Genomic DNA, 18,082 nt, shown 5'->3' with positions numbered 1-18,082 from the left:
CTCTCTCTCTCTCTCTCTCTCTCAAGAGAGGGCATAATGCGTTTATTTCCGCGGCCGCGTATTTCTCGCGAGCGCCGCGGGATTCGGGAGAGCGGCGCGAGCTTCCTTTTTTATCCGATCGTTCAATTTCAGAGCCGAGAGCTTTTTCATCCTCCGTATTTGCTATGTATGACCCCGCGCGCATATTAAGAATTTGCATACAGACCGCCGCCTGTATTTTTATTCATACACTCTCGCGGATCTATATCCAGCCCATCTGATATATCGCACGTATGCATCCGCGGCGTCGATTTTTCCCCTCGCCGCTCGAAATTCGCCGCTTTTCGCCGTATATCCGGCAAAAATCCCAAAGGTTCTCTCATTTCATTGAAATCCTCGCGCCGCCAGCGTCATTACGCAAATTTCGCCGAGTACAGGTATAGGGAGGAAAGCTCCGGATAAAATAGTCGTGGAAGCTCGTGAATCTCGGGGAGACGACCGAGCGAAAAATAAAATGATGACAAAGTACAGTGCGCGCGCCGAGGGGGCGGCCGGAGGCCGAGAAGCGGCTGCGAGCGGAAAAAAGCGCCCTGATATATATATATATATATATATATATATATATATATATATATATATATATATATATATATGTATAGAGAGAGAGAGAGAGAGAGAGAGAGAGAGAGTGCGACTAATTCCGCGAGCGGGATGGAGTAAAGAGAGGCCGGAAGGAGAGAGCTGCAGCGAGGGAAAGAGAGCGCCTCATTATTTACCAGATTAGCGTAAGCTGAGATAGTCTTTACTCGGCTTTCCCGTTATTCTGATAGGTTTCCGGAAGCTTATCGGTATTCCGAGAGGAAAAAAAGACGCTGCATCAGTTTGTTTGTCGAGTTGCTCGCCTCTCGGAGCGTCCCGCGCTTTTAAATTTTGACGCACGAGTCGATGGAGAATAATCAAGTAAAGCGAGTCGTGGCCAGCTTTCCTATCTTTTGGCCCGCTCTCGCCGGGGCGGCAAAAAAATTAATTACGCTCGCATCTATCAGCTACTCCCTTAATTGCTTTATGACACTCGACTTGCTCGACCGCTCGCATTCTGCCGGCGCCTTTTTGCCCCGGCCCTCTTTGATTCGCCTGCAGCAGCGTTCCGTGTTTTTAGCCCCGCGCGCGCGCACCATCTTGCGGCTGCCGCGCAGCCCCAGCCGAGGCCAGGGATAATTGCATTGTCCAAATTCGTTTAGCGAATTATTCCTTCGCGCTGCCGGCTTCGCGCAAAAAGTAGCTTACATCCGATGCGATATTAGATCTTCCGTAATTCGCTTTCGCGTTTGTTTTCCCGGCGCTCGCGTACGTGTGTGCGATCCGCTTTTTCCGCGCGGGAGTTTCGCGCTAAATTGAGGTCGAGAATTTCTCGGCGGCGTACTTATTAGAATATCATCTCCGTACTATCCAGCGCGGGCTGTTTGGTTCGAAAAAACGCAGCCATCGATCACGCGGATAATCAGCTGTTTACCGGGAAAAACCGGCTGTCCGCGGTGGTGCGGGCAACGACACATAAAATTTCTCAGAGTCACGAGACCGTGTGATTAGCTCTCGGCGGTTTCAAAGTCGCCGAAAAAACGGTACGGCTATTTTTAGCGCGCGATGCAGTCGTTTCTCCGAGATACGGGGCTCTCTCGCGACTGCCACTGGATGGCCGCGCGTAGAATCCTTTCCGTCTCATTTGACGCGCGAGCCTCGGGAATCCTGAAGCCCAGTGCCCCTCCTCCCTCCGCCGCTCACTAATGACGGATGCGTTCGTTGACGCCGAAGCATGAAAAGCGAGCGGGGACCTCTCGGTCTCTTTCATCCGTGCGGGCAAGTAACAGTCTCCGCGCTGCAGGGCCGGCCGAATTAGCATCCCACCTGACGTTTTCCGCGCTGCTAGGATTCCTCGCTATCGCGGTCCAGGCCGGCGAGTCGCGCTCAAAAGTCCCGCGAAAACGGGGCGAGCTACGCAGCAATTCGAGGCACTTTCAAAGGCCGCGCTGCTCGCCGCGAACCGAGAAAAAAGGCACAACTCCAGCCGCGGCTCCACGCGTGGAGGACGAAGATGAAAGAGCTGGCAGTCGTTTTCATGTCATTGGCCCGAGCGAGCGCGCAGCGACGAAACGAAAGGAAAGGAACGAAACGGAGGCGATCCGTCAAGCGTCATCCGCGCGTACAGCACGTTCACACGTGTGTATACTACTCACACACGCGCGCGCGCGCGCTGCTGCGGGGAGCCGCACGCACGTTCCTGCGTATGCGCAGCCGCGGCGCTACGTGACTCAATTTTCGAGAGAGCCGTGGGTGCAGCAGCGTTATGCCTGTATAGCGCAGGAGCGTAGGCTGAAAGGGCTCGGGGACCAGCTCGGCCAGCGCCGCAGACCGGACCCCCTTAAGTGCCTCATTATTATGCCGTTAACGAGAGCGAGAGCCGCGGACAAATTTTTTAAAGAACGGATGCAGCCCGCGTGGATGATACGAGAACTGGCTGTCCTGTCCCACGGGTCTATTAGGAATGCCAGGGCCGTGTGGGACTTGGAGATATTAAGTGTCGCGCGCTCGTTAGAAATGTTAAAACCTACTCGCGGGGCTACTCCGTGGGCTCGCTGTCAGGTGCACTCTTTCCGATCTGCCTCTCACGCTCTCGGTGCGAGCTGCATTTTTCAATATTCCGTCCGATGAGTTATGAGAATTTCAGCTCCCAAAGTTTTTACACGCGTAACTTCCGCATCGATGGCCGTGACGCGTATTATAGAGTTTTTCGTTGCCCCGAGCACGAAAAGTTGGAGAAAGGCCGGCTAATACAATACATTGGCCGGCGTTTCACTAGTCGCGCCGTGGAAAGTTGAGCGGCGAATAAAGTCGTCTCTCGCTATCTCAATAAAATTCTAACATACACCTGACTCGAAAATCTTTATAAATACAAATCGTAATTTTATGTATCGGCTCTCTCGGGACGTTAGAGCGGGCGCGGAAGAACTGTATTTACACATCAATATCGGCTGGCTCTCCCGGGCCCGTATAATAGAGACATACCAGCGCGAACAAGATAAATCAGAATTAACGCCCGAAACCACGAGCGTCGAGTAGCGCAGTCACCTGTGTCCCTCCACGCGTACAAACGCCGACGGCATTCTCTCTCCGATATTCAAACATTCATGCGCTGTCGGCGGCGTTCGTGTGCGCTTATGCCTCTGTGTGCACACACACGCGAGCGCGCGAGCGCACGAACGTGGACCGGACGCACCGACACCTCCTCCTCCGCGTCCCGGCGAAATACACATTTTTTCCCTCGGAGATTAATAATTCGGTATCGGCGTTCTCCTCGCGCGCGCGCGCGTACCGTTAAGGCAATCGAACGAAAGTGATAAATACGTACGGTTCTTTCGGCTCTCGCTGCGTTTTATTAATTTCATATTTTGACTGGTTATTCGAAAATATTTTTCGGATCGAAACGATCCGTGAAATTTGTCAGTGTGAGTTTTCCGTCACTGCGCTTCGCGCGAGTAATCGCGTGTAATGCGTATAATTCACTGAGGCCTATTCGAAAAGAGCAGCCTCGTGCATATGTATGAGCCACAAACCTAGTGCCAGAATTATCGATCTTTTTGCGTAACGTCGAAGTGAAAGCAGAACCGTCGGAATCCAAATGCGATTTCTGCAGCGCTGCGCATATAATATACGTCCCGCGGGGATCGCGGAGTCGCGGAGTCCGGCTGGACTCGTCCGCTTCTACTTCCAAGCGAGCGCGAGAGAGGCTTCCCAACTTTATGTCTCAATTATAGCGGTCTCTCGGACGTAATAACAATAAACGTCACATATATATTCGGCCCAGCCGACGAGAGCTCGCGCGCAAGCTGCTGCCCGGCCGATAGCGAGAGAGAGAGAGAGAGAGAGAGAGAGAGAGAGAGAGAGAGAGAGAGAGAGAGAGAGAGAGAGAGAGAGAGAGAGAGACGGAGGATATCTCGCTCGGCTCAGAAGCTCGCTCGCCGGCGCAATTAGCCGCGTCGAGCATCCGCATAACCCGTAATATAGTGTTCGCGCGCTGTCCGTGTCGCGTGAGGCTTTTTTCTTCGCGCGAAATCGATGCCCCTCTCTCGGCTTGTTTGTTTTTCTCTCGAGAGCCGATCGAGCGAGACGCGCTCGATTGTCGGGACGATTTAATTTCGACTGGCCGACATAAATCCGAGGGGATCGGAAAATTTACAGTCCGAGGATGCCGCGACGATGTACGCCTATAAATCGATGACTCGCGGAACTCGCTCATATGCATATTCGCGCAGTAAAGTCCAGGTGTTTATTGAGATGTTTTGTCTGATCGACCTCTGCTTTTTCTCGCCTCGTAGCTTTTTTCCACGAGGATAAAGAGCTTGGATTCCCGAATACCTCGGAGAACGCATAATGGCATAACCTGTTGCGGTCGGAATATTAAGATCTTCGACGCGCGAGGAATATGCATTCGTATGCTCCGGTAAAAAGGCTTAGCGCGGAGAGTAAGCATTTTTTACACCTCCGAGGCACGGCCGCGCGCGGTAGCTCGGGGCACAAATCATGCGAGGCTCGAAGTGAGTAACGTAGAAGTTTCTGTTTGAAATGAATAATAGATGCGTAAATTTGAATGACAGTGAGCGCTGCTCTCTCGCTCTCGGAGTGATTCACGTTCGCCGCGCGCGTGTACAGCTCTCCGAGGCGTAATGTAAAATTATAGCGCATTTCTCGCGGAAATGCCTCGCGGGGCTGAAGTATGCGAAGCCGATAATTCCGTTAACAGCTGCCGGCAATGATGAAATTGACCCGTAAGACAAAAGGTTAAGGTGGAAAGTTGCACACTTAATAAACAAAATTAAGTAAGTCTGGCGTAACTGAACTTTCGCGCAGTTTCCCCCGGCGCCTTAAGTAAATGCGGGCACGTTTGCTGCCGCCACTGCCGCTGCTGCCTTGAACGGAATTTACAGATCCAACTTTGCAGTTTCGTATTAATTAAAGGCAACAAACGCGCTCCAGGGGACAAATAACTAACTTCGACAAAACAGACCACTGCATAAATTCGAATATAACGCCGCACGGACATTCGAGAGATACGAGCCGGCGTTGAAAAAGTTTAAATAAAAAAAACATCGAAGCGGATCCGCGTTTCGGGGAAAAGCAAAGAGCGCTGCGCAACGAAAATTCGGGATTAGCTCGCGCTCAATGTACTGCGAGAATGCGCGAAAAAAATCGACCCAGTCTCGCAGCGATGTGATTATACAACGTTCAACGGGCATTAAAAACTGCACCTATTCGCAGAATTTCGCGGTAATACAAACGTTAAATACAAGCTCTCCCGGCAATCGATCGCCTCTCTCTCTCTCTCTCTCTCTCTCTCTCTCTCTCTCACTCTCTCTATCGGCATAAAGTTCCGAATCGATTAATAATTCACTGAGGTGTATTTCGCGGAGCAGGTTAAACTCGGGATCGGCGACAATAAAATCTGCGAACGCTGAATCCCCGAGGATTATCACCTGCGCGCAGCGGTACAGCGGCGATGCGCATTGGTTTTCTGTCCCGCCAACTGCATTAATTCCGGCGTCGAAGAATGCGCGCACTTACCTTTTTCTCTCGCTCTCCCGACGACAGCCGATGGAAATGCGTCCCGCGAGACGCGGAGTTTATAAGGGGTTGATGTCGCCGCTGCATTCGGGGAGATTGAATTGCCTTAATGTGAGTATTCGAGCTTTCCTTCATTGCGCTTATTGAATTAAAACCGAGAATATCTGGATCTCGAAATGGCATTTCTATCTCGGGCCGGCATTGTGTGGGAAAGTTCCGAATTTGGCTAATTATCAATGTTTCACCGAGTCGACTTCGTTTTCGGCTAGGAATCGGCTAAAATTATACGTATAGCATTTTTTCCCGCTTTTCTAATACGCTAAAAGATTGGTTCGAAAGGGCGCCGCATGATTGAGTCGGAATTGTCATTGGCACCTGCATATTTCAGGAGGGTAACGGTGCGCTAGGGACTGGTTAAAATTTTACGAGCTTTGTTGGGAGCTGTTTAATGGCTTGGCATTCGGATCAGCATTAAAAGTTTAGATTTTTTATGCATGACACCATTGATTTTTCAGGACGGAAGACGGCCAAAACGCCCGTAAATTAATCACTCGCGACTTTAAAGGTCTCTAAATTGATCACAAGCTTAATTTACCCATATTGATGCACTTTGTTTTTAATTCCGAAATGCATCGCGGTACTGCTTGCAATGGCCGGCCGTGAATGAAACAACGGAGCGGCGCTTATTAATTTCCATTAAAATTAACGGAGCGCGGTAAACAGGCTGCGCGTGATGCATATAGGTTAGCCGTTACAACAACGTATGAGATTTAAAAAGGGAAGGAAAAAGCGCCGAGGCACTTGAGCGTTAACTGCATTCGTCACGTGCAGGCCAGCGTTTCAACGAACCTTTCAGCATTGTTCGGCCGGCGAGCAAATAATTTCAGATTGAAAGCGACGTAATAAATTCAATTTGTCAAATGAAATCGAAGATGATTTATGAAAATTGTTGTGCGAATGCCCTAGCCGCAGAAATATTATTTGATTTTTCATTCTTCAAGTGAATGCGGCGTTGAAATAATCGTACTGCGATTGCAATACACGTTTATCGAACATCGACATCTCACATTTTTCTATTTTATCTGATTTCAGTGCCATAATTTCATGCTGGACGATATCAAGTCAATAATGTAAGGAGAATATCCTCAAAAGGTAAGTCTCGACAGTGCTCATAAATTGATTCATGAAATTTATATCAATAACGTTCTAATTTGCCTGCATATCTAACCATATTTGCCTTTCGAGACGCGATTAGTCTCATCGGTACTTACGGGCACTCAGGTGACACATAATTAACATAAAACAACGTTAATGCGTTGTAGGAGGAGCTTAAGAAGCGAATTAATATGCATCAGGCTATTGGATGATGTGCATCTCCCGCCTAATGAGGCACTTAATTCTAGCGGAAACTGAGCGAGTAAAATTCAGACTCGCGGGCATTCCGAAATTCGACGAACCTGAATTTTGTTTTTCTGCAGTTATAAATTCGCGCTCATAATTGAAACGCATCGAGGAGCGTCCCGGCGATTACGCACAGCCTCCCCTGTCGCGCGCAGGCCCGTACGTTTTAATATAAAGCAGACATAGGCTTGGCTTAGCCGAGCCGCGGGTGTATCCATAAAAGCGAGAAAAGCAGCGGGCGTCCCGCGACTGAGCGGCAACGGTGGCGAGCATTCTGTCCGGGATTCCTGGGCATATACCTCCTCGATTTTACTCCGGCGAGTGCGCAATAAAGGCGCGAGCGCCACATGGAGCGCGGCCGGTCGGGGGACATATTCTATAATCAAGCTGCCGGTGCTGCCGTGGTCGCCGTTGCTGTTCGACGAGATCGCCGAAATCGATCACCCGAGCACGTCGCTGCGCGCCCGGAGAATGGCGGAGAATTACGATTAAGCGTTCTGAGATCTGGTATCGCCCTGGGCCGTTTTGTCGCGCGTCCGTTCCGAGTGCTGCGACGGTTTCCTTAATGAAACTTTATTCGACGGGCCGCAGTCGCTCGCGCAGGTGGGCGCGTGTGTTTCTTTGACGTGACAGAGGGATTTTTCACGCTATTTTTACACGGCTCGATCATCAAGCTGGAAGTGCATCACGAGCCCCCATTGCGCCGGAGACGGTTTAAAGTTCGCAGAGGGATATGGTCGGCGGAGACAGTGCGGCATAGTAATGATTCTTAAACAGTTGGGTAAACTGGAACGATGCTGACAATTTAGCAGTCACTCTCGGGCGAAAGTTCGGCAATTAGTCCGCGAAACTCAAACGAGACCCAGTGCCCGAAGTTCGCGGCGATAAAGATAACTTTTTTATTGCGCCCTCCTCGTTTCGGGCCTCGAGAGCAGGGCGTTAAAAATATGAAGCGCGCACAATGCTCGGCCGCGGCGGGGGGTTACACGCGCGCGCAAAGTCAAGTCTCGGAGCATCGCTCGTAGAATTTCCATCCTCCGGCACTGCATTGTCCGCGCGAGCGAACGAAATCCGCCCACGTGCACTTGTACACGGCTCCGCCACTCATAACATCCATATGAATGGCAGTGAATGAGCGAGCGCCGGTCGGGGGCGTAGAGGTGTAGGTTAGGTATACCTGCGCGCCGCTGGCAGCCGCACAGCCTCACGGACGGGCACCCACACGCAAAGACGTCGACAAGTGCAGCGCAGAGACCCTCTTGCTCACTCTCTCGGCAGAGAACAGCTCGTCGATTCAGCAGTTGGCTCTCTTCCCTCTAGCTCTCTCGCCTATTCATTCTTGAATCGCAGCCCCCGTTCATTCTTCACCCGCGGGAGCGGGACTCCAATCATCGCGAAGCGACTTGCACGAAGCAGCCGCGCGGTGAGTGCGCGGTCGATTCGGGTTCATTTCATCCCGATTTTTCCCGACGAGAAGCATCCATACCAACAATCAATTAACTGCAGATTGCCGAGCCCGAGCAACGGGAAAAGCGCCGGCGAAAAATCAGTGCGAGTCTAGCGACAGTCGCGCTCGCGGGAGTACATACGCCGGGGTGGAGGAAGGGTCGTAGGAGGTGGAAGTGGCAACGACGCGCGAGTACGCAGAAAGAATAAGTAAGCTCGGCGCAGCAGCGCTCGCGGAAGAAGGAAGACGGGAGGACGGAAGAACGGAAGGAAGGAAGGAAGGAAGGAAGCGGCCGCGTGTGTAGCGAGGACTGCTTGGTACTCGCGGAGCGCAGCAGCAGCGCGATATCAAAGCACGTTGTTCTCTTTGAACTAATTTCCACGGTGTCGCCCATAAGTCAACTTGATTGGCGTCTCTAATTCGAAGGACCATTGCAGCGACGTGCGCCGCAGTACAGCGTGTAGCTGTGTGCGCTCGCCGTCTCGCTCCCGTGCAGTGCAGTGCCAGCGCGTGCACCCGCGCCGCGCATCGATCCTCTCCCCCATCCGGGCAAGGCCGTCGCATGCGTCCGCGAATCGAGCCCGGCCAGCTGAGGGGCTGCAGACACCCCCGCGAAGACGAGAAACGCGCGCCGACTTTCCCAGCTCTCCCGGCGCGATTCTCGATATTTCGATAACTTTCTCGCGGGAGAGGCGGAAGCGGCGCCCGCTCTCTATCGGGCAAGATAGTCTCGCTATTCGATTATCGCGCGGGGCCGGATAATCGAGACCGATCGGCCGCTCGAAAGGATTACGCCGACTAGGCGATGCGACTCGTTTCGAAAGCGCGGACGTGCGCCACTGCGGAGAACTGGCTCCGGGGAAATCATTAACCGGCCAGCCGGCCGAACGCGGATGCTAAATGAGTTTGCAGGGCGCAGCTCGTAACAAGACCCGGCCCGGGGGCAGGTGCCGGCGTCGCTTCTCAAGGACGCGTGTGTGCGCCCGAGGAGAGGGAGACCCAGCACTGCATGAACCTATAGCTACCTATACCCACCTACGTGCTCCGTCGAAACCAATCTCCCTGCCAGCAGCTGATATATACACGCGCCGCGGCTGCAACGCGACGTACGACTGCGTCGCCGGGGCCAGGGGGGGGGGGGCAGAGGGGCGAGAGACGATTCGGATTCGAATTTATGCGCTCCTTACTTTTGCGTTCACCGTCCTCGGTTCACCTGCACGCACCGCGAGGCCGCATCGATCGGCGAATCGGGCTGAAAATAAAAACTCGGCCAGCGTGCGTGAGACGCTCGAGTTTACTCGCGGGCCATTAGTCAGGCCCGCATTGCTTATTTATTTTTCGCCAGTGCAGCTCGTATCCTTTAATGCGACCGGTCATTCGAGTCCGAGGGCCACTGAATTTATATCCGAGAGCTTGGCGAGTAAAGCGCACGATGAAGCCGTCGAGAAGAAATGCACCTAGATCGAAAGAGGCCGAATGCATGTATTGCGATGCGAGTGCGGTAATTAAAAAGCGGTTCCACCGCGCTCATCTGTATATTATACGCTCTCGGAAGCTCTCCCGGACCGCGAGAACACAATCGGCCTGCACTGTAATACACAATCCCCGGCGAATTAATGCCCGCAGTCGTACGGAAGGAGGGACGGACGTGAGCGCCGATTGCTTTCTGGCTCGCTATGCCGTGCGCCGATTAATGACGAACGGCGCGCGAAAAATGAGAACCCGGAGAGGAGGAAAAAAGCTCGAGGGGGATTACGCCGCGACGTATCTAGTTCATACGCATCGTTATGCGTAATCACGACAAAACGCTTCGCGCTCGGCTTTTCCCGAGGCTCCTCGTTCATACGAGGAAAACAAAGGAGGAGAGGAGAAAAAGAGGCGGAGAGAATCGCCGAGCAAAAGCGGGAACAAAACGGAAGGCGGGAAGAGAGGGAGAATGGAAAAGTTAAATCACTTACTTTAACGCTCTGGTTCGAATAACGACTCGCGTGTTAACCGTTCGTTAATACAAAGTGAATCCGCCGATGAATTCTAATGTTTTTACATCGCGCGAGCTCGACGCGAGTGGGCTTTTTTTCGATTCCGCGACTCTTTTCCTTTCCTTTCCTCGAAAAAGGCTGTGCTCGGTGTTTCAGCCGCGTATGCGACAAAGCAAAAGGGAGACAAATGCGCGAGTAGCCGAGCGGGAGAAAAACGAACGAGAGAAGCGCGGGGCTGAATGAAGCAGCGGTCTCCCGCACACCATAAAGCTAACCAGCGCGCGGACGAGATGTGCATCCGCATATAATCGTAATTCCAATTACACTTCATAAGAACGAATGCGGGGAATATAAAGCACTGGCGCAGCTTAATTACGGGGCTTTAATGCGCGGATAAAGGCAAAATATGGGGGTGAAAAGGGGGCGAAATAAATCCAATATTCAATACTTGCTTCGAGCTCGAGAACGATTAATTATCTCCGATCGAAATCATACAGCTGCGACATAAGGCATTCAGAAATGGAGGGGCGCCGAGACAGAAGGGAAAACGGAGAACCGGCCGCTGCTGTCGCAGCTTAAATTTGTCTTTCCGGCCCAGTATCCGCCGATGCTTATTACAACTCCTTTAATATCCGGCCCGGAAAATCGATAGATTCGCGCGCCGCCCTCGCTTCCCTCCCGGCCTTATACGCGGTGTGAAGCCGGTGACTCAGCTGGAGGACTTAAATTTCATTAAGTCACTGCTGCAGCAGCCCGGCGGCTTTCATCGATCGGCGGCACGTCAGCTGTTTGACGCGTTAATCGCGCCGAATCCTTATTTGGAATCGCGAAATAAAGCGAAAGAGGAGGAGAGCTTTCATAATGCAGTTACCCGCGCCGCTGAGAAATTTCCCGATGATTGAGATCCTTTCGGTCGCGCAGCTGGCGCAGCCGGCCGGATTTTATTATTGGGTTTTTAATGCAAATGCGCGCTCGGATAGAGTCTCGCACTTATTTTTCACAGAAAATTTGCCCACACAAGATGCGCGCGACTCCATTTAGGAATAGCGAAATCCGCGAGCGAATCTAAAAACTCCACTCCAATTTGCAAAAAGTAAAGCTATATTCAGAGCTGCCGGCGCTGCTGCATCACTTGACTCGGTGAAAAGGGGCGAAATACGCGCCGAGAGGAGGAAGAGAGAACATTTCCAGCGACGACGCTTCAGCTAAGTGGACGGTTTCAAAAATAATTTGCACTGGCGCAGCGACTCCGAGTAGTCGCGCGCTGCTGTGTACGAGTTGAATTTCTCTCTCTCTCTCTCTCTCTCTCTCTCTCTCTCTCTCTCTCTCTCTCTCTCTTACTCTCGCACTCGACGCAGCGCGATTCCTTACGCTGTGTGCATGTAACGCGCGCGCTCCGGTGGTAGTAGTCGAGGAAAATTAAACAGCCCGCGGAAAATGAGCTGAAAGTGACAACCCTTGACGTAAAGTCAATAGAGCAGCTTTTAATGCCCCGGCCTCGCTGCTTTTCCATATCCTGCCCTAGTCGTTTCTCTATCGACGTCCTCGCCCGCTCCTCGCCGATAACACGGTATAATGAAACGAACGTAATTGAAAAGTATAATTTCGAGTCTGTCAGTAGTAGCGAAAGGAAATCGATCGAATCATACGGCTCCACCGAGTTGCGTTGCTGCACTACAAGCTTATTAGGCGAGAGACCAGCGGCCGACAGATGAATATGAAATTCGACGTGTATCGTAAATGGATCGACACGCCACATGGGAATCCGGCAGAAAGCGAGTTCCCCAGTTGGCTAGCCAAGATTGGCCTAATCCAATAGCGGCTCCATTAAATTCATATTCGGGAGTCTGCCTCCACTCCGCCCACGAATTGCTCCTCTCGAAAAGATACACGCGTCCCCAAAGCAAATCGAGTATCAAACGCATCGCCGCGATGAAGACCACGTCCGCGTCTGAGTAAATCAATTTTCACTTGGACCCGTCGCGGCTTCGTTCCCGCTCCTCCTCCTCGGCTCGCGCGTCCGCGTCAGCGTTGCTGCAGTAGCGGCGCTAGTCCCGCTCTCGGTCTGACGGATGACGTGTCATTGTTTGGTTGACGGATGGAATAGTTCCGACTAGCAAGCCCCTCGCGATAAGTCTCTCCGATCCAATCATCCCCCAACGCGGAGCAGCAGCCGGCAGGAATCGAATCGAGCACTCGCGCGTCGGAGCGAAAGTGATCGAAGGGCGGCTGGCGCTGCTTCCCTCGCCGTTCTTACACGGGCCGATTCGTAAGCGCGCTGATCGAATTCCTTCTGCTGCCTCGCAGCGGCTGTCGAGATAAGGCGCGGAATCGCCGGGAAATCAATCTCCTCTGCTCTGCACGGACGCCGTTGCGGCATTGTTGCTGCTGCAACGTCGCGGCGTCCCGTCCTTTGTGCGCGGCTATGGAGGTGTCCGACTTCAGCGTCACCGAACAAAACTCGTCCCAGCACAAGCTAATCGCGGGCGTGTAATGAGCTGTCACACTTTCGCGCGCGACTCTGATTCCACCTCCAGAGTTCAGCTACGGGTTACGACAATAGACGCCGCCGCGGCGCCCGTTTTATCTTTGCCGATATTAATTAGCCGAAACTTCATTATCGCGCGGGTGACGAAATTTATAAATTGGACGCGCGTAACGCACTTTTCCTCTTTCTCCGCGCGCCGCATAATTATACACTCTCGCCGAGCCAAGGAATGCCGGCGTTGGCGAATTTTTCCCTCCAAATGGAGCGCGCGAGCATAATGAGCTTTTCCAGCGAGCTCTCTTTCAGCGAATGAGCGGAGAACATCTAGCTGCAGTAGTAAACGAAGCCGTCAAAAGCATTAGCACGCGTCGCTGATATTAACGGCGAAATCCCCCGGCTTTGCATTAGCTTCTCTGCTCGTTTCGCTCGTTATTACACCGAGTCCGACTGCGCGGCAGCCTGTGTGACTCCATATTCGCAGCTTCTGCCGCGATTTTCGTCCTTTTATCTCCGCAGCGCAGCGCGCGAAATACGAACACACATTCAAAGTAACGTGGTCGATATTTCAGCCGGGCTGCGCGCAGTTAGTTTTCGGGGCCGAGCAAATAGCGGGGCCAAGAGCGCACGTGAAATAATAGTCTGCGCGTGCGGCGCTAACCGGAATTTAGGAGCGAATTTCGCGAGCCTATACACCGTCTAGCCGTGCATTCTCTGCTCTCTCTCTCTCTCTCTCTCTCTCTCTCTCTCTCTCTCTCTCTCTCTCTCTCTCTCTCTCTCTCTCTCTCTTTCCACTATGGCTGCGTATTATATGCGTCGCGCTCCTGCAAATGGGCTTTCCTCGATCACCCTCATTCTTTATAATGCTTTTAATTAGCGAGCGGCAACCCCAAGCAGCCGCGTGTGTGGGCTTTTCTCGCTCGGCCCCCCGGGGCCGAATCCGAGTCGGGCCGCGATTGATGTCGATCCCTCGATGCCGCCGCAGTTTCGCGAAATGCATCTGTTTTTAATTAAGGCACGACGATCCGAGCATTGTCGGGGCTCCGCTGTGCGCGATATGGATACTCGCACCCTTTTACAGTTAATTATCGCTCGCGAGTTTTCATTCGGTGCACCGACTGCCGCCGTGTCAAAGGGAGAGCCAACTTTGTTTCATGCGCCCATGCTCGCGATCTTTCACGCGCGTTCCACTGCCGTTTGCGTAATTGAATTTGCACTGTTCCGCGGGGCGCGGATTCCGCGCACGAAATTCGAGCAGTGCAGCGCATCATTCACTCTGCAGTCACAGCGCAGATTATGTGCAGAGCCGTTACTGCAGTCGTGTACGTATACGGGCGCTTTGTCACTGCTTATAGCGGTATACGCGCAAAGCAACGACGAACAGAGTCATTCGAAGCTGTCAGAGCGACTCGTCAGGCGCCTAAAGAGACTGCATAAGGCGATCGGTCCGCGCGGGGCTGCTGCAGCGTGTAAACACGGAGCTCAACTCTAATCATCTCACACTCATCCTGCGAATCCGGGGGCTCCAAGTGCGCAGTGCGAGCTGTCGTTCGCGTCTCGGCCGTCACTCGAGTCCAGGCTCAGTAGCATGTACATACGCTCACGTCCATCACATCGACAGCAGCAGCAGCAGCAGGCGTTGGCTGTATCCCCCGATTAGCTTTGTGCTTGTCCATTGTTGCAGCAGCGACCCACTAACACCGTACGTGTACGCGCGCCGGCAAAATGACTGACGTAGAGAGAATGCTAATGGCGCTCGCGCCCTTGTGTTTAATGCCGGGCCGCCGCGAACATTAATTTCAACGCGGAGGGCCAAGCTGAGGATTCGCTGCGATCATTGTTCACACTTGCTTCTTCTCTCAGAATAATTGGGATTCGTTGAGCAACTGTCGGCGAGTTTTTCTGGCGGCTAGGCCCCCCGCGCGGTCCAGCCTTTTGTGCCTCGGCGCTTTTCGACTTTCGACTTTCCGCGCATTGTCCGACTCTTCTCCCGGCGAGTTTCCGCTTTGTACTCGAGCGATTTTTCATACTGCCGCCGACGACGGCGGTGGCGGATCCGCGATATATGGGGGTTCGTTGCCAAGTATTCTCTCCGCGCAGTGCAATTCGATACGCGAGAGGGATCCAGCGCATTGTGGAAACGAGAGATCGTTATAATTTTTCGTGCGGCGATTGGCATAGGTGATTGCTATTATTGAATATTACACGCCGTTACAGTTCCCGGAAATTTTGCGCGTTTCGAATTGACTGATTATTCGAAAATTCGCTGACAACGCTGACGATCCGCGCCCATAACGACTCGTTAACTCATTAAAAACCGAGTTATTACTTGCGAGTATGGCCAGTTGCGCCGCGAACGTCCGTTCTCACACACACACACACTCACTTACGCAGATGCTGCGTGCCCGCGAGTCACGTATAGGCCGATTTCCTGCCGACAATTTTCTCCGGCGACGTTTAGCATGTTACGCGTCTCGGCGCGAGCGTTTTCCCAGAGATAGAGGGACACACACGCATGCAACGAGCGATATATCCGCCGCTGCATGGCTGTCCGTCCTTTTTTCGCTCGCGCGCACGCGGCACATTGTAACGTCGCGGCCGGCTGTAATTACGCGCGTCTGGAGATCGTATCGCGACGCCACCATGGCCGCGCCCTCGTTTTTCCTCCTTTTTGCGCAACCGGACACTCGGCAGTTCTCGGCCCCTTACTGCGATTTTCGCGCAGGGAAAAATTACAACTGCGGCCAGAGTTGCACCGACGTCACGTGAAATTGACAAAAAAAAAATGTTCGCGAATGACGGATGAAGCTGCGTTTCCCCATGCAGCGAGCCAATCCGTCCCCGGATAAATTACACAGGGCGAGAGCGTCTGGCTTTAAAATAGCGAAAAACCCACGTCGGCCATAGCCGGCTGACTTTTACGAAGGTGATAAATTTTTAAAGTTACTTAGACATGCGCACGTTCCAGACCAAGTAGTCGAAGCTCCCGAGCCAATTCAATTTCTCGACTTTTTAAGGCACATCTCCTGCCCTCCAGAGGCGATTTGCCGCAAATTATTGCTAAATTCATTACGTCCTTGCGAGGCGCTCTTCCCCGTTTTTCAAGGGAGCCGAGCTCCGGGCTTATTTTACTGCGCCGTTTTCGCTCTAACAAGAGGAACGAGATGATCCGGCCCCTTGAAAAGTGCAGGCACACCAATACCAGTTCGATATACCAGACCTGTCCTTCGACTTCTCAGACATTAAATCGATCGAGAGAAAGAGAGAGTACTTCAAACTCGCCCCGAGTAGACGAATTATTGCTCGAGTTTTATGCTCGCGTACACCTGGATGTTGCGCTATCCCAAAATCCTGCTCGGCGCGCAATTACACATATACGGGGCGGCGCGTGCGAGGTGAACAGGTGTGTCGGGCGAATTATTTTCGTAATAGTCTCTGGCGCGAGAACGCTTTTCGTCTCTTTCTCTCCCCCTCTCTCTCTCTCTCTCTCTCTCTCCCTCTCTCTCTCTCTCTCTCTCTCTCTCTCTCTCGGGCTCGTTTATTTGCGAATAAGTTCACTGGAAGAGAGCAAAGAGCGAGTCTCCGTTTATGCAGTCACGCTTCGGCTCGAATTCTCCCCGCTGAACGCATCAACGCGTCGGGGTCGCTCGTAAAACGGGCCGGCATCCGCGGCGCGAATTCCGCAAGACCACAGCGAGCCAAATTTTCAATTACATCCGCGCGCTTCCTAAGGTAACGCGCACGCCTCGACGCGTCGAAACGAGGGACACCTCTAAGCCGGCTCCGGGCGTCCGAAAACGAGCCCATCGCCGGGCCAGAAAACCGCACGTCGCAATTACACACCTCGCACGCGGCAAAATTCCACGATCATAATCCCGCTGGCTGCACACGCGCACTCACGGCCGACGGAAATGAGGCTTAGCCGACCTTTGTGTGCGGCGGCGGCGGCGTCGTTGTTTATTAAATGTACACCTCCGCCGTAAAGTACACAGGCGTCGATGCGAGGCGCGCAGCGGCATTAAGCTCTGCCCTCTCTCGGCGCGAGCGTCTTTTGCGTGTACGCCGCATACGCGAAACGCGTGTTTGCACAATGGCGAGCCTGATGTGCCTCGTAACCCGGCGGCGACGGCGGCGGCATCCTCGCTCTCGGCTTTTGACGCGCGATTATTTGCCGTAACGCGCGCGCGAGCTTTTGTCGACAAAACGTGAGAGAATTTTTCCCGCATAATGGGGTCAGAGTGCGCCTGTGTGTGGAACTGTGTCAGCGTGTGTCCTTTGTGGCTTTTAATTTTACGGCTGCGGCCGTAGACGGTACCGTCGGGGAAAATAATCGACGGCTTCGCTTTCCGTGCGTGCGCGGCACTGCAAAAAGACGACGCTCCCGCGCGAGTGCAGGTGGCAATTCAGTATGAATGTGGGACAATCTCGCAGTGACAACCGCACGCAGCGGGGCGAGCGTTCGCGAATTAAAACTAATAACTTGATCGTCGTCGGACGAGTCTTCGACAAAGAGCCGCGCGCACGCGAAACGGCTTATTAAATGCGGCGAAAAAGGAAGACGCGGGACATTAATTAGTCCGGGAGCGCGCGCGCACAGCCCGCGGCCATTGTAATTTCCGACTGCCGGCGGCCGCACTCCCCTCCGCGGTGGTGTGGCACTTTGTTTACGAGGCTGCTCGCTGGCATTTATTAAAATAGCCCGCGACGATGGCGAATCGATACGACAAATTCGACCCGCCGGGACCCTCGAATCGCGCGAAATGTTTGTATTTTTTCGCGAGGAATCGAATGCGTGTGCTTTTGCATCCGCACGCGCGGAATTCACGAAATTACAGCCTGCGAAAACGCGCGGAGAGAAAAAGGGCGCGGCAGTTTGTTTGGACTTTCGCGTGACCAAAATAAGTCGCGCGGCGGGGGATGTTCATTTCATCCCTGGCGGGTGGTCGAGCTCTTTCTCTTTCTCTCTTCCTCTCCGGAGCCTGAGAGCGAGAGCTTTAATTAAAATTGGGGATAGCCGCCGAAAGATACGAGGATGGTCAGCGGTCCAGACGGAGCGTGTGTGTGTGTGTGTGTGTGTGTGCGGGCGGGAGGGAGCGCGGAGGACGCAGCCTGTCGGCGGATCGACGGCCTTAACCCGCGCGATATTGCGATCGGAATCTTTGCAGGATTGCGGGC

General features: G+C 53.1%; 1 protein-coding gene across 4 annotated transcripts in view; it reads left to right on the top strand.

The window, feature by feature from the left end:
* Nucleotides 1-18,082, top strand: part of LOC103315329 — a 200,480-nt gene that overhangs the window by 36,635 nt on the left and 145,763 nt on the right. For all 4 annotated transcript variants that reach the window (XR_004227929.1, XR_004227930.2, XR_004227927.1 and 1 more), the window contains exon 6: nt 6,688-6,747. The gene's annotated coding sequence lies outside the window, so the exon portion shown is untranslated. The remainder of the gene's footprint in view (nt 1-6,687; nt 6,748-18,082) is intronic.

Source organism: Nasonia vitripennis, chromosome 5 (genome assembly GCF_009193385.2).
Source record: "Nasonia vitripennis strain AsymCx chromosome 5, Nvit_psr_1.1, whole genome shotgun sequence".
NCBI lineage: Eukaryota > Metazoa > Arthropoda > Insecta > Hymenoptera > Pteromalidae > Nasonia > Nasonia vitripennis.
This window is presented reverse-complemented; position numbering and strand designations above follow the sequence as displayed.